Source organism: Mus musculus, chromosome 17, assembly GCF_000001635.26.
Source record: "Mus musculus strain C57BL/6J chromosome 17, GRCm38.p6 C57BL/6J".
NCBI classification, from domain to species: Eukaryota; Metazoa; Chordata; class Mammalia; order Rodentia; family Muridae; genus Mus; species Mus musculus.
The window spans coordinates 24,112,892-24,132,122 of record NC_000083.6 but is presented as its reverse complement, the minus strand read 5'-3'; the positions used below and the strand labels follow the sequence as shown (position 1 = coordinate 24,132,122).

The window sequence follows — 19,231 nt, the reverse complement described above, 5'->3', positions numbered from 1 at the left end:
AAATTACATGTTTCTACCACCCCTGCTTAGCTTTTTATGTGGGTGCTGGGGATCCAAACTCTGGTTTGCAAGTGTTTTTTCTATTGAGCCATCCCCTCAATAAATGAAGAAAAATGGTATTTTTAGCCTTTTTTTTCAAGTTTTACCTTTGAAAAGAGGGATGACTAGGTATTTGCATAACTGACAGAACTTTTGGTTGTATTGAAATTTAAAAGTAACTTGATGTCAAGGTGATTGATGCATTGCACTTGTCTGCACAGAGGGTTTAGGTCTTGACTTCTTAACTGTGGGAGGAGGTACAGAGGTTGGTGCTACTAGGTCAGCTGCATCCAAGCAGAACTTTGAAGTTATATTAGGGTGCGCGCCCTGGTGGACAGTGCTTGACAGTCCAACTCTTGGGCTGAGAGCGCTGTATATTTTGCCTAAAATGTCAGTCCAAACTTTGTCCCCATAGAGCTTGAATGATGGGCATGCTCACACCAGTCTCTGTTGTTTCCCTCCTCAAAGAGTGGCCTGGATCTGTAGAGCCACAGCCAAGAAAGCTAGATCTGGTAACTAAATTCTGAGCCACTAGATAACATGATAGTTTTAGTACCTTTGTGTCATCTTGATTGTTGTGGTTGGTTTGTTTTTGGCTTTGTTTTCCTTCATGCCTCAGGAACTACCTAACCCTTGAAACAATTTCAAACCTATTCTTTACTTTGTACACTAAAGTCCTCCCTATGAAGTTCTGACCAGCAAATATTAGATAAAAGGTTAGTTGAATTTAGTGCTGAGCACCAGTATTGTGAGCTGAAGCTGTTGCCTTAGTAGTTGAGCTGTAGCTGAATCATTGTCCTCACACATCTGCATCCCCAGTTCCTGTAGAAGAGCCTCAGAGATACCAGTCTAATTTCTGTATTCCCATAGAAAGGCTACTTCCCTTAAGATCCTTAGGATTGGCTTACTGTGTCTCCCCTGAAGTTTAATAAGATACTACTACCTTCCTTAGTACTATAGGGCTTACTTTGGTCTCTGCTACTCTGGGCAAGGTTCAAAAAAATCTCTTCACTGGGCTTGGCTTGGCTATAATTTCCAGGATGAGTTCTTTGGTGCTCAGAGGAGTAGTTTGCTCTATGGATTGGGGCAGTCACTAACAGAACCACAGTTATATTCCCAGTCCTTCTATTGTTGTTGGTCCTAGTGGTGGTTGTGTTCCTAGCACTTATTTCAGAGTATCCCACTTTAGTTGGTGCCTATCCTGTGTGCCCATGCATGATATGCAGTGAGTTGATGTTGAAAGCCCCCATCATCCTAGGCAGAAGACAGGCTATGTCAGATGTCAGAGCTAGCATGTCAACACTGGTTGTTGTGCAGTACCATCACATGGACTTTTCCTTTGGATACTGATGGGAGTGGGACCACCTTGGGAGAATTGCCTGTTCAGCCTTTTCTAAGGAAGGCTTGCTCTGCAGAACCACTACAGATTCTAGGGAAGTTGGAATCTTAGAAACATGATACCTGTTCATACCTGACCTGACTACTGTTTTCTGATTCCCACAATGGAGTGTGGGTACTTAGGCACTCCAAATGGACTGTGACTTATTTTGGACCCAGATAGAAAAAAATTTATTGCTTCTTCTGTGCACAGTTGCAGAAATTCACAGCATTTACTGCATGTTTTTTCTATTATCAACTAATTTTTTTCTTGGTACAGTCTGACATTTTTTAATGTGTTTTTCATTGGTCCATATTACAGTCTTTACTGATTATATGTACATAGCTGATTATTATCAGATACACAATTTTAAAAATGTGTATCTAATTATAGATTTTATTTATATGGATTCCTTTTATTTTTAGTTCAGAAAGAAAGAAAGCTAGCCTGCTTGCCTCATGATCTAAGTGGTGCTGTTTGTTTTGTTTGAAGGCATAGCCTATCCTGTGCAGCTGCTATTGGCACTGAGTACTATGTTGGGATCAGAGGGGTAGGGGAGGTGCCTGGTGGATAGTTTTAAAGAAGTGATCATAAACAAAATGGAATCCATGCTCCTGGCCTGAAAAAACTCTTGGGTGAGAAACATTTCTGTTTAGGAGACAGCTTGCATGGTTTGTTTCCCATGAGGCCAGCTAACCACTGACTGCCTCATGGCCTGAAGGAAAAGGTCAACAGTCTGGCATTTCAGGTGGTTTATTACTGGCAAGAATGGTGCTCTGTCAGAAAGATTCAGCCTTCTTGGAGCTACTCTAGAAGGTCTGCTGAAAAGACCTAGTCCTCAAGGTCGCCCAGTGGGTAGGCAGGGACAGTTCAAGGAAGAGAGGGGAGGACAATCTGGTTTGTATAAGCTGGGGCATGGCCAAGAGTGTAGGAAGTTTCTAATTGGAAGGCTAAGAAGGCCAGGTGGTCCTTACTTGTTACTTAGCTTGTTTGCATAGAGACTTGGTTTATTTGAGATTCAAGCCCAAGAAATTGGTAATGTTAAGAAATTCAGCCGGGTGTGGTGGCGCACGCCTTTTATCCCAGCACTTGGGAGGCAGAGGCAAGTGGATTTCTGAGTTCAAGGCCAGCCTGGTCTACAACAAGTGAGTTCCAGGACAGCCAGGGCTACACAGAGAAACCCTGTCTCGAAAAACCAAAAAAAAAAAAAAAAAAAAAAAAAAAAATTCATGCCAAGCATGGTGATATACGCACACCTTTAAGTTCCAGCACTCAGGAGGCAGAGGCAGAAATCTTGTGAATTCAAGGCCAGTCTGGTGGTCTGTCTACAAAGTGAGTTCCAGGACAGGAACTGTTACACAGAGAAACCCTGTCAAAAAATGAATGAACAAACAAACAAAAACCAACAAAACACAAAAGAAAAGAAAAAAAAGAAATTCATACTGGAACAGGAGAGATGGTTTAGCAGTTTAGTACTTTTCTGAAGGACCCAAGTTCAGTTTTTGGCATAGGCATACATGCAAGCCAAACACACACACACACACACACACACACACACACACACACACACACACACAAATAAATAAAAATAAAGTGAGAAAAAAATTCATACCAAGCCTTTAATCCCACATCTCTGGAGGTAGGAGGATCATGAGTTGGAGTCTAGCCTGGGCTATATAGATTCCCTACCCTCCCACCAAATAAAACTAAACCAAACTTACACTAAACCCTTTCTTTCTATTTCAGATTATTTTCTTTCAGTAATCCTATATTCAAATATTTATTGAATATTGACCCAAAGTGTTTACAAGTTCTATAAGTTTATGCAAAACTAGCATGATAGTTACCTCACAAAAATCATTAGTATTATTTGAATTTTAAATTACATTTATTTATTTTGTACATGTGTGTTTGATTTCTCAAACATGTTAATGTGGAAAGAGAGGACAGATTCTACCAAGTTGTCCTTTGATCCTATATAAATAGAAATTATATGTAGAGCTGAGCACTGGTGTTCATGTCTTTAATCCAAGCAGGGAGACAGGTACATAGATTTCTGTAGGTTCAAGGACAGCTGATCTATACATACCTATTTCCAGGACATTCAGGGTTACAGAGAGACCCTGTCTCAAAAACTAAATGAATAAACTTTATTTTGAAATACTTAGTTACAATAAACACTTGACTCAGCTTGCCTGGTTGTGGATACCTTTCAAAACCAGGTTGTTAGCATAGGACAGCACTACTGGAGGAACTTAAGACATATTTGGGACTTCTGTACTTCTCCCTAGAATGCTATGTTGCGTTTAGCTGTCAATGCCTCTTGCATCCCTCTGATCCTGTGACTTTTCTTATTTTTCATGATTTTTTATTTTTTGTGGGAGAGAATACTGGTTAAATATTTTATAGAATGCCCCATGATTTAGATTTGTCTGATGTTTTTTTTTTAAGGTTTATTTGTTTGTTTATATGAGTGCTTTGTCTACATGTATGCCTGCAGACATATATCTTCTGATGTCAGAAAAGGGCATCAGAATCCACTGTAGATGGTCATAATTCACCATGAGTCACCATGTGGTTGTTTGGAACTGAACTCAGGACTCCAGAAGAGCAGAACAACCAATGCTGTTAAACACTGAGCCAGCTTTCCAGTCCAGTCTGATGTCTTCTTTTTTCTTTTCTTTTTTCTTTTTTTAAAAAATTATTTATTTAATATATATGAGTGTTCTATCTTCATGTACACCTGCATGCTAGAAGAGGGCATCTGATTACATTTATAGATAGATGTAAGCCACTATGTGTTTGCTGGGAATTGAACTCAGATCCTCTGGAAGAGCAGCCACTGCTCTTAACCTCTGAGTCATCTCCAGCCCCCATCTGATGTTTTCAGTGTGATGGTTATAAGGAACCCTATCGAATCAAGATGCCTCCTGCATCCTGTTGTAGTTCATGATACCTGCATGACTCATCATTCATGATGTTAGATGAAGTTCATTGTACTTTACTAAAATTAAGCCTGTGGTCCATGATGCTTTCAATGTGTGTCATGTAATGTAGTTTGTTTGTTTGTTTGTTTGTTTGTTTTGGAAGGGACTTTCCTGCTTATCCAGTCAAATCCTTCTAGATGAAAGATACTGGAGATTTGTAGAGTTCCTGACTGGTAGAGGTTGGAGCTGGCCTATAATACAGACTCTCCAGACAGTCACTATCTACAGGCTTAAACACCTCTAGGATCCATCCAAATAGTGGACTCCTTCTTGACAGGACTTGTTTCTCTTAAAAAAATTTTTTTTTTTTTTAAAGTTGGGCATGGTAGCATACACTTTTAGTCCCCAGCACTCTGGAGGCAGAGGCAGGCCTTGAGTTTGAGGCCAGCTTAGTCTAAATAGTGAGTTCCAGGACAGCCAGGGCTATGAAGAGAGGTCTTGTTTTGTTTTTTGTTTTGTTTTGTTTTTAAATCAAACAATAACAAACTAAGGTTTAAGTTACTTGTATGTATTTATTTTACTTATGTGGGTATGGGCGTGTGCACAGTACATGTGAAGGTCAGAGGACAACTTCCGGGAGTCATTTCTTTCCTTCTACCAGATGTGTCCCAGGAACTGAAGTCAATTGAAAGGAAAAGTTAAAGTGCCTTTGCCTGCTGACCCACCTTACTAGTCTGAGACTGTTTTTGTTTAAATCAGGGCTAGACCCCTGTTTCCTACTGCATTTGGAGATGGTGCTTTGTATCATCCTTCTGCACACGGCAAGCAACACTTGCTGCTTTCTCAGCAGGGAGTCTGTCTTGGTTTTTGTGATCTTTGTGGTTAGCTTTGAAACCTCAAATTTGTTTTCAGGTAAAACTACTGTACCATTTATTGTATGACCTTTGCCTTGAGTCACATACAAATGTGAGGGCTGTTTGAGGCTTTTAATTAAAAATATGTATTTCTAAAGACAATTTTGCTAAGTAGAGCAGGTTAACTTAGACTCACTATTGTAGTCCAAGCTGGTTGTGAGCTTAAGATCCTTCTTCCGTTTCTGAGTTCATGTGACACCATGTCCAACTTAAATGTTTGTTTTCAGACTTGATCTTTTTATTTTGTCCATGTTTTCCTTAAACTCACAGTTGTGCTGCCTCAGCTTTCCAGTAGCTGTAATTACAACACATGCCACTATGTCAGCCTCTTTGTAGTTTTTTTTTAGATTGAACCAAGACTGGAATTTCTTCAGGTACAAAACTTGGAAGACAGCAGGCATATCAGACAAGTCAGGGCTTTGGCTTGTTTGTCTCAGTCTACAGCAATGGCTCACAACCTTCCTAATGCTGTGACTCTAGTCTGTTCCTCATGTTGTGGTGACCCCAACCATAAAATTATTTCCATTGCTACTTTACAACTGTAATTTTGCTACTGTTGTGACTTGTTTTATAAATATTTGATATGCAAGATATCTGATATGTGAACCCTGTAAAAGGGTCATTTGACCCCCAAAAGGCTTATGACCCACAGATTGAAGTGATTAGTAGATAGTAGAAAGGTAGAAATGAAGGGTTGGGGTGATGGCTCAGTCAGGAAAGTACCTGTCACTTTAGCATAAGGACTTGAGTTCTGAACCCTTGCATCCATGTAAATGCCAGGTAAGCACCTGTGACCCCAGTGCTGGGTAGCTGGAGACAGGCCAATACCTGTAGCTCATTGTCAGCCCGCCCACTCAGTTGTTGACCTCCAGGTTTAGTGGAAAAACTGTCTCAAAAAATGCTGTTGAGAAGTGATTGAGGAAGACACCGGATGACAACCTCTGACTTCGTGTATCCCCACATGCATCCATATTTACACACAACACACATAAAGGTAGGGTGGATAAGAAGATAAGATAGACCAGCACTGCATATAATGGGGAGGTACTTTGAGGAAAGGGTGACATTATTTTCTGGATGCTGATAACTGGGATCTTCACCAACAGTGGCTGATAGGCAGAGAGGGTCAGAGGACCTCTGGTTTGTTGAAACCTGTGGTTAGGTACTTAGAATTAGCTGCAAGAATGTGGAATCCCAGGCTGTCCTTTTATTCCTTTTTCTGGTGACAGCAATTCTAAATTGGTAGAGGTGTGTGTGTCATACTTGTATAGAAAGATCTACAAATGTTTCTGTGCATGTTGAGAATGTTTTGAAATTCTCCTCTGGACTTAGCCATGCATAGTGACACTGTTTTGCTTGGTTATTGATTTCAGTGAGAACCTCTTTATCCAGAAGGTGGAGCCCAGCAGGAAGATGGTTAGGGATAAAAACTGAGCTCTTGATTGATTCTGCTAGAGGGGATTCCTGTCCAATGGCCTTCACCCACTTGGTTGAATAGTATTTTGGGGACTGGTTTTGTTATTCTCCTATTTTTTAAAAGATTTATTTATTATTTATATGTAAGTACACTGTATCTGTCTTCAGACACACCAGTAGAGGGCATCAGATGTCATTATAGATGGTTGTAAGCCACCATGTGGTTGCTGGAATTTGAACTCAGGACCTTCATAAGAACAGTCAGTGCTCTTAACCACTGAGCCATCTCTCCAGCCCCATTATTCTCCTATTTTAAGCACAGAATAGCTTCTAAGTAAAAATAAAAGTTTGACTCAATCCAGCATTTTCCTTTTAGGGTCTTTCAAATGTAATAGTCATAGTAGTATGGTTGTACATGTATACATGGGAAATGCTGGGTAAACACAGTGTCTTCAGGGCTCTGGAACTTTATGATAGACCTTGTTTAGGTCCCAAAGAATCTTGCACCTTGCTTGGAGAGATGCTGTTGATGGTAATGGATAATCCATACCTTCTGGGATAGAATTGAAGAACACTAGGAGGGGAGGGTATAGTGAGTCAATGTGAGTGGATAGAAGCAGTCTAACTGCAGCAGTGATATGGCTGGAGGAGCTGAGAGACCTTAGCTCGTCAGATCATAGACTACCTTGTTGAATAAGGCTGGGACACTAGGGGAATGCCTGCCTGCGCGCGCATGAGCGAGAGAGAGAGAGAGAGAGAGAGAGAGAGAGAGAGAGAGAGAGAGAGAGAGTGTGTGTGTGTGTGTGTGCACTCTCACACATCCCGACACACACACACTTTGAAGCCTTGCAGGAAGGTTCTTTCTGCATAACAAATATTCATATGTTCATCTTAGCATTTGACTTGGAGTCCTGCAGGCCAAGGTTCTTGAAAGGAACTAGGGCTAAAGCTGGAGGCTGATTACAAAGTGCCAGGGGCAGATCTCTTGTCTGGAAGGGAAGTACACTGTGCCTTGCAGGCCCTGAAACAACATTCTGATTCTCCAACTAGATTGTGGTGAGAGACATTTGTTGAATGAATTTAATTCCCAAGGAAAGATTCATGTTTAAGTGGCGGATAATATGATTTCAGATTAGAAACACAGTTATTCTTAGTTGTCAACTTCAATGAGAGTTAATTAATTTTAGCAAAGGAAAAGCAAGAACCTGTTGCTATTATTGTTTTCTGGTTAAGAATAGGTTGCACTTAGTAAAGCTTCTAAATAGATGTTCTAAATTTTACCCAAGATATTTTGACGGTGAAATGGGATTTTTGTAAAAGTTTATTTTATTTATTTTATGTGTATGACTGTTCTCATGTGTGTATGTGTACCACATGTATGCCTGTTGCCTACAGAGGCCAGATGAGGGTTTTGGATTCCCTGGAACTGATGTTACAAATGATTATGAGGCACCATGTCCATGTTAGGAACTGAATGTGGATTTTGTGTAAGAGCAAATGCTCTTACTCACTGATTTCTCCAGGCCTGGAAATGGAATTTTAAGTCCACAGGTTGGATTATCATGCTATTTCTAAAACAGTTCTCATAATTACTGATTTCTTCCTGTTCTGTACACAAATCTGCATTCTGAAGGTACTAGTTCATTTATCTGTTCTTTAGCAAATATCACTTAGTGTTTAATCACTCATTACAAAAGAAATTAATGAACAAATGACTGAATGAATGAACCTGGAAGTCCAAAAGGCTTTTGAGACCTCATGTTTTCTCATTGATAAGGTTCTTCAGAAACTCATGTCTGTTCCCACCAAGACCACCTGCCCACATCTTCTCCTCTCTAGAGCCTGTTCTGGTGGTTGTTCCTGCTGCTCCAGAGCATTCTTTATCCTTTGTAGCAGTTAAGGTTAAAAGTTGTTCAGGTTAAGAGTTAGTCTGTCCTTTCCTCAGAAATCATCACTGTTAACTCATTGGTAGGTTGTTGTGTACTGGATGTTGTTTTGTCTTGTTTCCCCCCAAAGTTGCACATGGATAAAAAAAAATTCTCCTTAGAGTGGCTGTATAATTGATGAACCCTCCTTCCTTCTTTTGAAAAAGGGCCTTACTATAAACTGTTGGCTTGACTGGAACTCTGTATTTAGACCAGGCTGGTCTTGAATTCAGAGATCTACCTGCCTCTGCCTCCTGAGTTTTGGGATTTGTTGGGGGTCTGGAGTTGTCTCACAAACCACATGAACACCAATCTCAGTCAGACAGGGATGGTTTATTGAACACATACCTAAAGATTGATCAACAAGGGCAACAGCTAAAAGCTTTGAGCTGAATATTTCTCAGGGCCAGCTTATAGAGGCCAAAACCACAAAACTACAATGAGCTCATACACAGGTGCTAGAAGTGCTACCTGGTGGTCAGCCCTGACTCAAGCCATTTTAGAAATAACAGTTGGAGCTGGAGAGATGGCTCAGTGGTTAAAAGCACTGCTGCTCTACCAGAGGTCCTGAGTTCAATTCCAGCAACCACATGGTGGCTCACAACCATCTGTAATGGGATCCGGTGCACTCTTCTACTGTGTGTCTGAAGACAGCTGCAGTGTACTCATATAAATAAAAAATAAATAAATCTTTTTTTAAAAAAAGAAGTAACAGTTCAGATTGACCGTTGATGGGTCCTATGTGAAGCCGATAGTTGTGAAATTTCTTAAGATTAACAAACCTCAGAACACAACAGGGTATGTATGTGGTCAACCTGACCCTGTTCTGTGTCAGTGACTGGCAGGCATATTACCGTAACAATATGAAATAGCTGACAGGCATGGAACAAAATGACTATAGCTATGCTAGGGAAGTAGCCTTCAATAGGATTAAAGGCATGGGCTGTCATGACTGACCTGATTTTTTTTTTTTTCCTTTTAAATACCTGAGAACCATCTTGTTCAGGAACATCACTACCCAAGCCTCTCTCGTTGGGCAGACCAGGCTGCCCATGCATGGTTAACTTGCTACCTACCAGGTATTTAGGGACTGAGGTGCTTTACCAATGTATGGTTCTACAGTTAGCAAAAATAAGCCTTTATGTACCTAGAAATTAGTCTCTACCAGAGGGTTAGTGAAGCTACTGTCTGAAGCTCCAGAAAACTTCTGATATGTGACTTGAGATAAGGCAGAGAAGAAACCCGCCAATTATTTGTTTTCTTTTGCCTTCATATTTGTTTGTATCAGTGTGTTTGCTGATCAAATGTTTGTTACGTTTAGCAATTTTGAGCTGCTTCATAGATTGATAATTTCTTAAAACACTCAGCAGAGCAATGTGTTGCATTCTTCTATTGAGTCTGGTTTTGGTGGACACAGGAGTAGTTTGCCAACATGTATGTCTATGTATTACATGCATGTTTGGTACCCTCAGAGGCCAGAAGAGGGCAACAGATCCCCTAGACCTGGAGTTAGGTGGTTGTGAGCCAGCATATGGGTGCTGGGAACCAAGCCTGTATCCTAAAAATGCATCCAGTTCTCTTAAGTGGTGAGCCATCTTTTCATTCCCATGACCCTCTGTATTTTCATCTAAGAATGAATATGTCACCAGGCATGGTAGTGCATGCCTTTAATCTTAGCACTTGGGAGACAGAGGCAGGTAGATCTCTGTGTGTTCTAGGACAGCCAGGCTTACAAAGAGAAAAACCCTGCTTCAAAAAACCAAATCAAACCAAAACCAAACCAAACCAAAGAAACAAAAAAAAGTATCTCATTAATTTTCCATGAATTTCTATTTAAATTTTTTTTACTACTTTTGTGTATGTGAACAAACATGTGCCATAGCATATGGTGTATTTCCTGTTCTGCTCAGGTACATGAATCTGGGAGAGCAGAGCCTAAAAATGAAGTGGACTAAAGTCTCATGCAATTGCCAACTTTATTCAGAGTTAAGAGGAGTCACCTGAGCAAAGTGTACAATCACAAGTACAAAAACCGCACATGGCAAAACCAGGTTTTTCTGTATGGACATAATGAATAACAACAGCTGGAGTCAACTCACTTGTATCCGGAGGAGACAAACACATTCCAAGAATAATTCCAGGCTATTGAAGAAACTGTAGTCAGAAGACTCTTGCCATGGTTTCTTTTCTCACAAGCACTCAGAATTCTTGGCTTGTGCTTAGATGGGTAAAACTCAGAGGACAGCTTGTAGGAGTCGATTCTCTCTTTCCTATGTGGGTTCTGGGGACATCAAAGTAAGGTCATCAGGTTTGATATGGCAAGCACCTTTACCCACTGAGCTATCTCACTGGCTCAGAGTTTCTGCTTCCTGAGAGTGAGATGGTTGAACTCAGTACTTGGGGTGGGGGGTGTCTGACCAGTTGCAAGTCCTCAGAGAACGTCAAGTGTATTCTACCAGTTCACTTAGAACCAGGATACCAAGGCATAGTAGGTAGGAGACTCCAGGAGGGGAGGTGCCACACTGACTTGTCCATATCTGGTATGAAATTGCCAGTGAGGCAGGCTGAACCTGCTGCTGCTCCTGCTGCTGCTCCTGTTCCTCCTCTTTCTCTTCCTCTTCCTCTTCCTCCCTCTCCTCCTCCTTTTGGTGGTGATGGGAGTGGTGGTTGTGGTAGGGTTTATCTCTGTAGCCCTGATTATCTTGGAATGTATCCTGAGACCTGACTGGCCTAGAGACCTCAGAGATCTACCTGTCTCTGCTTCCCAAGTTATGGGAATTAAGGCATGTGCCAACATGTCTAGCTGAAGCTTCCATTCTTAATTGCAAAAGTGAGTGACTAGGAATTAGGGTTTTTATTTTGTTTCTTTTGTTTTTCGAGATAGGGTTTCTCTGTAGCTCTGACTGTCTTGGAACCCACTCTCTAGACCTGGCTGACCTCAAACTCACAGAAATTCACTTGCCTCTGCCTCCTTAGTACTGGGATTAAAGGTATGTACAACCACCACCTGGCTGAGAATGTGGTTCTGGAAACAACAAGGTGTCTGTAGGACAGGCATAGGTTTGTTTGCTTGTTTATTTATTTATTTAAGACAGGGTTTCTCTGTGTAGCCCTGGCTGTCCTGGAACTCACTCTGTAGACCAGGCTGGCCTCGAACTCAGAAATCTGCCTGCCTCTGCCTCCAGAGTGCTGGGATTAAAGGCGTGCACCACCACTGCCTGGCTGGTTTATTTATTTTTATGTGTATAAATATTTTCCCTGTGTGCATATATGTGCACCATATGTACATCTGTTGGATTTCCTAGAACTCGGGTCAGAGATCTTTGTGAGCCACAATATGGATGCAGGGAATCAAACTGGGATCCTCTGGAAGAGCAAGCAGCCAGTGATCTTAACTGCTGAGTCATCTCTCCAGCCTTGAGGTGTTTTTGTTTGTTTGTTTGTTTGCTTGCTTGCTTGCTTGTTTTGTTTGCTTTTGATGAGATCTTGTCGTATAGCCTTGGCTGTCCTGGAACTCTCTATGTAGACCAGGCTTGGTCCTGGTCCATCTGCCTCTGCCTCTGGAATGCTGAAATTAGAGATTTTTTATTATTGTTTGTCTTTGAAATGTAGTTTTACCCAGACTGATTTGCTCAAACTGCTGGTGATACTGTTAAGTGCTAGGGGCACATATGTACACCCAGCTGTGGTGAATGAGGTGCTCTGACTTCCAGAGAGAAGAGGGATAGTAGACTTGCTTTTTGTTGCTTTAAATTTCAAAATTTGTTGAGTAACCAGAAACGTTAGCTTACCATGATTTTGGGTTATCATATTGGCAGCAAAGTTGATGGGGCTATACCTCAAGGGGGTGACTCACCGCCTGACCCAAATCAGCTAGGTTTTCTGAAGACAGCAGGGCCCCCTTGGCATGTGGCCCTCTGGGCAGTGCGTGTCTTAACAGACTGTGGTAACAGTCTGAAAGAGCTATGTATGATGCTTAATCACCCACCTAAAAATGATACAAGATATGCTGTTTCTAATAACAGCTGTAGTACAATAAGCATGTAGACTCTACACTTGAAGGCTTTTTTCTTCAGGCATTCCATTTCGTAGCTGATGCTTTAAAATGTGATATTGCAACTATCATTACCTTTTACTACAGAAGTAAAGTCAGTCATTAAAACCATAGTGATGGTTGCATGTTAGGACAGCATTGAGGGAGGTGCAACCATATTGGCCTTGTAAAAATCACCCAGCTAAAGATCCTAACTCTTGAGTTTTCTGGGGCTGTGGAGTTGATGACATACTGTGAGCTGTGTAAATAATGCAGTGCCTGCTAAGAGAGGTGTACCCAAGGGTGAAGGAAGCAGAATCCTGGGGCTCTTTGGTTGGAAGTAGATGGTGGTATTTACTAAAAGTGCTGCTCTGTGGTGTGTTTTCAAGTAGAGTGCCATCCCCCAGTTCTTCTAGGGCCACCCATTGTAATTCTGCATTTCATTAATATGTACCCTGCTTCTGACTGCTGGAGCCTCCTATTTCTTGCCTATAAAACTGATGCCAGATTGGCTTAGCTCAGGCTTCAGAGCATTTTTTTACTTTCCCACAACATGCTGATGGCTTCAGACATGTGTCAGCAGCAGAGACATATAGTTTTGTGTTGATTTATATTGAAGTGCTAAGTACCTTCAAAGAAAAGTTTATTTTGGGCTGGTGAGATGGCTCAGTGGGTAAGAGCACCCGACTGCTCTTCCGAAGGTCCGGAGTTCAAATCCCAACAACCACATGGTGGCTCACAACCATCTGTAACAAGATCTGATTCCCTCTTCTGGCGTGTCTGCAGACAACTACAGTGTACTTACATATAATAAATAAATAAATAAAAAAAAGAAAAGTTTATTTTTACTTTTGACCATTCTATCTATTTATCTATCTATTTATTTATTTTTAAATTTATTTTTGAGACATCATTTTATGTTTTACTATGTATCCCTGACTGGCTTAGAAATTGCTGTGTAGATCAGGCTGGCCTTGACCTCCGACAGAAATATGCCTTCCCTGACTCTTTTCTCCCAAATGGCTTTAAACTTAAATATATAAATAAATAAAATAAATAAGTTTAAAAATCAGCAGCTGGAGAGATGACTCAGTGATTAAGAAGCTCGTTGGCTGCTCTTCCAGAGGACCTAGGTTTGGTTCCGAGAGCCCACATCTTTGCTAACAGCAGTTTGTAACTCCAGTACCAGGGCATCTGACACCCTTTTCTGATCTCCACAGGCACTGCATGCTTGTGGTACACAGACATACATACAAGCAACCCATACGCATAAAAACAAGTTTTTAAATTAAAAGTTTACCATGTTATATATATATGGATATTTTTCCTGTATATGTCTATATACCATGTGGAGTTGCCAGAAGAGGGTGTCAGATCCCCTGGAACTGAAGGCATAAACTGTTGTAAACTATCATGTGGATACTGCAGATTGAACTGATATCTGCTGGATAAGGCTGTCAGGTGTAGGACCAAATCTAAACGCCAATCCTTCAAGAGGAGCACATGGTACTAACAGCACAAGTTCCATCTGAGAAACTGGCAAATATTCTTTCCCAGAGGCTCTCAACTAGGGTCAAACCTGTTAAGGACTAGATTTGGTATTCTCACACGTGGGGAAAAAATATTAATGGCAATCAGCAAACAGAGGCAGTGACCCCATTAAACATCCTAGAAAGAAGAGGATACCCTTACAACAAAGATAAATTAGGCCCAAAAGTGAACAGATCTTGTTAAGAACCTACTTTGGTCTCAGAGGCAAGGATACCCAGGTCTCCAGAGGCTTGTGGCTGGCTCCTTGGGAGCTTGGTACTCTATAGCCACCCCTCAGAGCAGAAAAAGGTACAAGTCTCAGGGTTAGGGGTGCCAGATGCAGAGAGGAAAAGTATGGGTACACTAACTCAGGCTGAGGTGGTACCACTTGGCAAAGATGCCAAAAAACCCAATTGTCTGGACAGGACCAGACAGCAGCTGTCTTGCCATCTCCTTCTTACCTGTTAATCTCCAGCAACTAATTCAGCAAGGTACCCAGGCTTGTGCCCGAGGAAGTGCCACCTAGGTACCATTCCTCACTTTCTGGTCCAGTTTCTCTTGGACTCTTGGCACAAATTTGGCAGGAACTCTGCATCTATATCTATATCTCTATATATATCAACTGTCTTCAGCTATCCCAGAAGAGGGCATCAGATCCCATCACAGATGATTGTGAGCCACCATGTGGTTGTTGGTATTTGAACTCAGGACCTCTGGAAGAGCAGTCAGTGTTCTTAACTGCTGAGCCATCTCTCCAGCCCCCACTCCCCAAGAAGGATTTAACCTGGGGCTGGAGATATTTTAAGAAAGAAAAAAGGAAAAAAAGGAAAAAGAATTTAGCCCAAGTGTTTCCTAGTTTCCTTGCTGTGAACACAAGACACCAATGCTGATGCCTTTGCTTTACTTCACGCAAGCCTGAAATAAACTCCATTGAGAAGTCCAAAGCGGGACTGGAGCTGTGTGGCTTAGCAGTTAAGAACAGCCATTCTTCACTGCAGAGGACAGAATCTGGCCAGCCAATTGTTTGTGGACTGGACATGGGCACTTTTCTTGGGAAGGTAGCTTTGGTGGCACATCTGAACTGACCATGTGTTTTGGGGGCTCTTGATGTCTTTTGCATTGGTCCAAATCAAGGATACATCAGATGCTATATTCTGCAGTGAAAATGTGGCTTTCTCAATCTGTTTTAAGTTTCACTCTTGGCATTCCCCCAAATAAACACTACCAGTAGTAACAAATACAAATTTCCTGTTCTCCAGATCTCAGCTCTCATGCACCGCCTAACCTCTCATTTACTTGCTTAGGTAAACTGGATATTTTCTGTGACACTTGCTGTTTCATGTGTAGATGGGGGTTATAAAGGAAGTTGGCAGGGTTTGTGCCCAGTAATACTCTGCCTTTTTCTGAGTCCATTCTGCCTGGTGTTTTTGGAGTCTGCTGGGGTAGGTTGTGCTCTGTAAAGTGAGCCTCACTCTGGCCAGAAGCTGCCACAGGGGTCAAGAGCCATTGGTCACACTGCTCCGGGTAGGTGCTCGGACAACAGGTCAGTAGAACTCAGTTCAGGTACAGACTCATCTCGGGACTTAGTGCTCTTCTCTGAGCTTCTGTTCTGGAGGCTTTTATTGTAACCATGGAAACTACTCAGATGATAAAGAAACGAAGGTTCTTGAGGCACATGCTTAAAAAACACAGGCCCATGTTAGCTTCTAGTTGTTTGCCTTCCAGTGAACTCTCCAAGGGCCAGAACTGTAAAATTAGCAGTCAGGAAGCATGAGCTGAAGATAGGCTTTCCCTGAAGGCAGTATAAGTATTTATTGTTTGTATCTCTCAAATGGTGTTGATATCAAGATCTTCTGTCCCAAAACAACCAGTTTGATGGGGGACTGTCAGACCCATTTCTTCTGTGACCTCTTGCCCTCTTTCCAGAAGAATGCCTGCAGTTTGTGGTACTGTATGTGCAGCCATTGTGGCAGGCTCTTTGAAACTTAGTTGTTCTCGAATGTCACTCAGCACCTTGCAGGGAATGGGTCTTGACTACTATGAAGAAACAATGTTGTCCCCTACTGGGGCTTCCATGTGGACTTCAGTGTTACTTGGTGGTAGGGTGCATGCTTAGCATGTGGGAGGCCCTGGGTTTGGTCTCAAGAAGCTCAGTTGGCTCCTTTCCTGGATTCGTTGGTTCAAGAAATATGTTGGTGCCTAGTTAGGTCTTCCAGATCCTAAGTCAGCTTGCCACAATCTATTTAAGGTTTTATATTTTTGCTGGGTGGTGGTGGCGCACGCCTTTAATCCCAGCACTTGGGAGTCAGAGGCAGGTAGATTTCTGAGTTCAAGGCCAGCCTGGTCTACAGAGTGAGTTCCAGGACAGCCAGGGCTACACAGAGAAACCCTGTCTTGAAAATATTTTTTTTTTAATATTTTTGAGTTAGGTGTGATGGTGCACAGCTTTAATCTCAACATTTAGGAAGCAGAGGCAGGTTGATTTATGAGTTCGAGGCCAGCTTTAGTCTATAGAGAGTTCTAGGGCAGCTAGGGCTATACACACTTTGTTTTCCCAAGAGGGAGGGAAGGGGAAGTAGAAGGAAGAGGGGAAGGAAGGAGGGAAGAAAGAGAAGAGAGAATTATGTCTTGTGGTGGTTCATTATCTATAATCCACAGTGGATTCAGGAGTTCAAGGCCATCCTGGCCTACATAAAATCCTATCTCAAAACAACACCAAAAGTTTATATCTGAAAATTTCCACAGCATACTGACTTTGCTTTTTGGCTCTTTGGCTACACAGAAAAACTATGGCTGTCCTGGAACTCACTCTGTAGACTAGGCTGGTCTCACAGAGATCTGCCTGCCTTTGCCTCCCAAGTGCTGGGATTAAAGGCAGGTGCCACCACTGCCTGGCACACACTGACCTTTCTTATTATGTAGCCCTGGCTGGGTTGGAATTTGCTATGTAGACTAGGCTGATCTCAGACTCACAGAAGCCTGTCTCTGTTTCTCAGGCTTCTGGGATTAAAGGTGTGCATCACCATACCTGGCTAAGTCTAGCTTCTTGAGCATGTAAGATTTCATCACAGAAAATCACTTGCTTCCTTTTTCACCAGCACAAAGCTTGAAACCATTAGGCTTACGTCAAATTTATTTAATTTGGTTTTTGTTGTTAGCAATATCTGTAATCCCAATGCCCAGTTCTGTCACCCTCACCCTCATCACTTTCTTCTATAGAGTCTACTAGTTTTATTCAACCTTAGACATATATTTCATCACACCCGCCCCATACACACCATTGTTGGGGATCCATGTGCTAGACAAGCATTCTACCATTGAGCTACTATTCTCCTGGCCTTTATTTCATTTAGCTAGAAGTTATTTCATATTTGTCTTCTAAAAATTCCAGAAAGGCATAGGTGGTTCTAATACAGCCTTCACCAGCTCCTCCAGTTGAATAACCATGCTTCTACAGCTTTATATCTAAGGGCTTCATTATGTTCCCTAAGTTTGCATACCCTGGTTTACCTATCACTTTTCTCTTGAGCATCTGAGCAGTTCTTAGATTTTGCTGTAATATCTAGAGCAACATTAGACTTTCCGTTGCTTTCCTTAGTGGGGCTGAGCATGGAGCCAGGGCCTTGGACATTCTAGGTGAGTGCTTTCCTGTAGAGCCGTGCCCGTGGCCCTATACTTTTCTTTTCTTATACTTTTAAATCTGCTCTTAAAATGCTGTTAACTCATTTTCTTAGGTTGAATTTCTAAGAAACAAAGTAATCTTGTTCAATTTTTTAAAGTTTATTTTTATTTATTTGTGTGTGTGTGTGTGAGTGAGTGTTCATGTGTGAGGGTGTATATGTGCCATCTGTGGTATTAAGGTACTAAGAGGACAGCTCAAGTGTCAGTAGTCATTTCCTACCTTGTTAGATGCGGAGTGTAAGTGTTTGTTACTGTGCTACTTACTTAAGGCTAGCCGCTCTAAGGGATTCTGGAGAATTCTGTCTCTACGTCCCATCTTTCCATAGAAATGCTGAGATTACAGGCATAGTAGTATACTTCTGGTTTTTACCTGAGTTCTAAGAATGTAAACTCAGATAATCAGGCTTGAACAGCACAAGCTTTTACCCATTAAGCCATGTCCCTTGTTTAACAGGTTTTGTGTGTGTGGAAAATACTTGGCTAGTATTGTTGTGTTCCTTTTTATTCAACTTATTAAATTCTACATTTGCTGAAGATTTCACTGAGACTTTGAACACTGTTCAGCACACAAGAAAGTGAAAACTTAATTTTCTGCTGCGATTCTTAGATCCTTATTCTAGTCAGGTGGTCATATTTTATTAGTAATGTGTCTGGTTAGCACCTTCATTTTATTTATTTATTTATTTATTTATTTATTTATTTATTTATTTATTTATTTATTTATTTTGGTTTTTCGAGACAGGGTTTCTCTGTATAGCCCTGGCTGTCCTGGAACTCACTCTGTAGACCAGGCTGGCCTCAAACTCAGAAATCTGCCTATCTCTGCCTCCCGAGTGCTGGGATTAAAGGAGTGCACCACCATGCCCGGCAGCACCTTCATATTTTTATGCTTTGCCTAGCATGATGATAGATCCAACAAACCCACCTGAAAGAAAAGCCCTTTCCTTCTGCCACAGAGCAGGTACAGGGTTACTGATAGTGGTTGCTTATCTAGAAGTGTGCTGCTGCTCCTCTGGCCTTCCAGGGAGTCTGCTCTCAGGAGCCCAGGTTCACATACTGCACTGTGGGGTAGGCAAGACACCCTCCCGTGTTACCATCTGCTCTCCCTTCTCCACTGTCTCCGTACTCATTATGTTTGGGTCACAAGATGTTCTGTCTAGATTTTTTAAGCATTTTGCAATCTTAAGATGAGCAACTCCTTTAGCTCTTCTTGGTGGCTAAGCTTTCCTTTGCTCACGCTTGGCTACTGTGTGCACACCTGTCCTACTGTGTTTCCAGAGCCCTGGCTTCTTTATGGTTCTGTGTTTCTGTCTCTGTTTATCAAGAAAGCAGTCATCCTTGTCTGTCTTAGTTAAATCATACACAAACATACTGCCATGTTTACATAA

The 19,231-nt window shown here is 41.7% G+C and overlaps 1 protein-coding gene across 13 annotated transcripts in view; it reads left to right on the top strand.

Moving 5' to 3' along the window:
* Pdpk1 (3-phosphoinositide dependent protein kinase 1) overlaps window positions 1-19,231 on the top strand; it is an 81,940-nt gene that overhangs the window by 23,497 nt on the left and 39,212 nt on the right. The gene's annotated exons all lie outside the window — the stretch shown is intronic.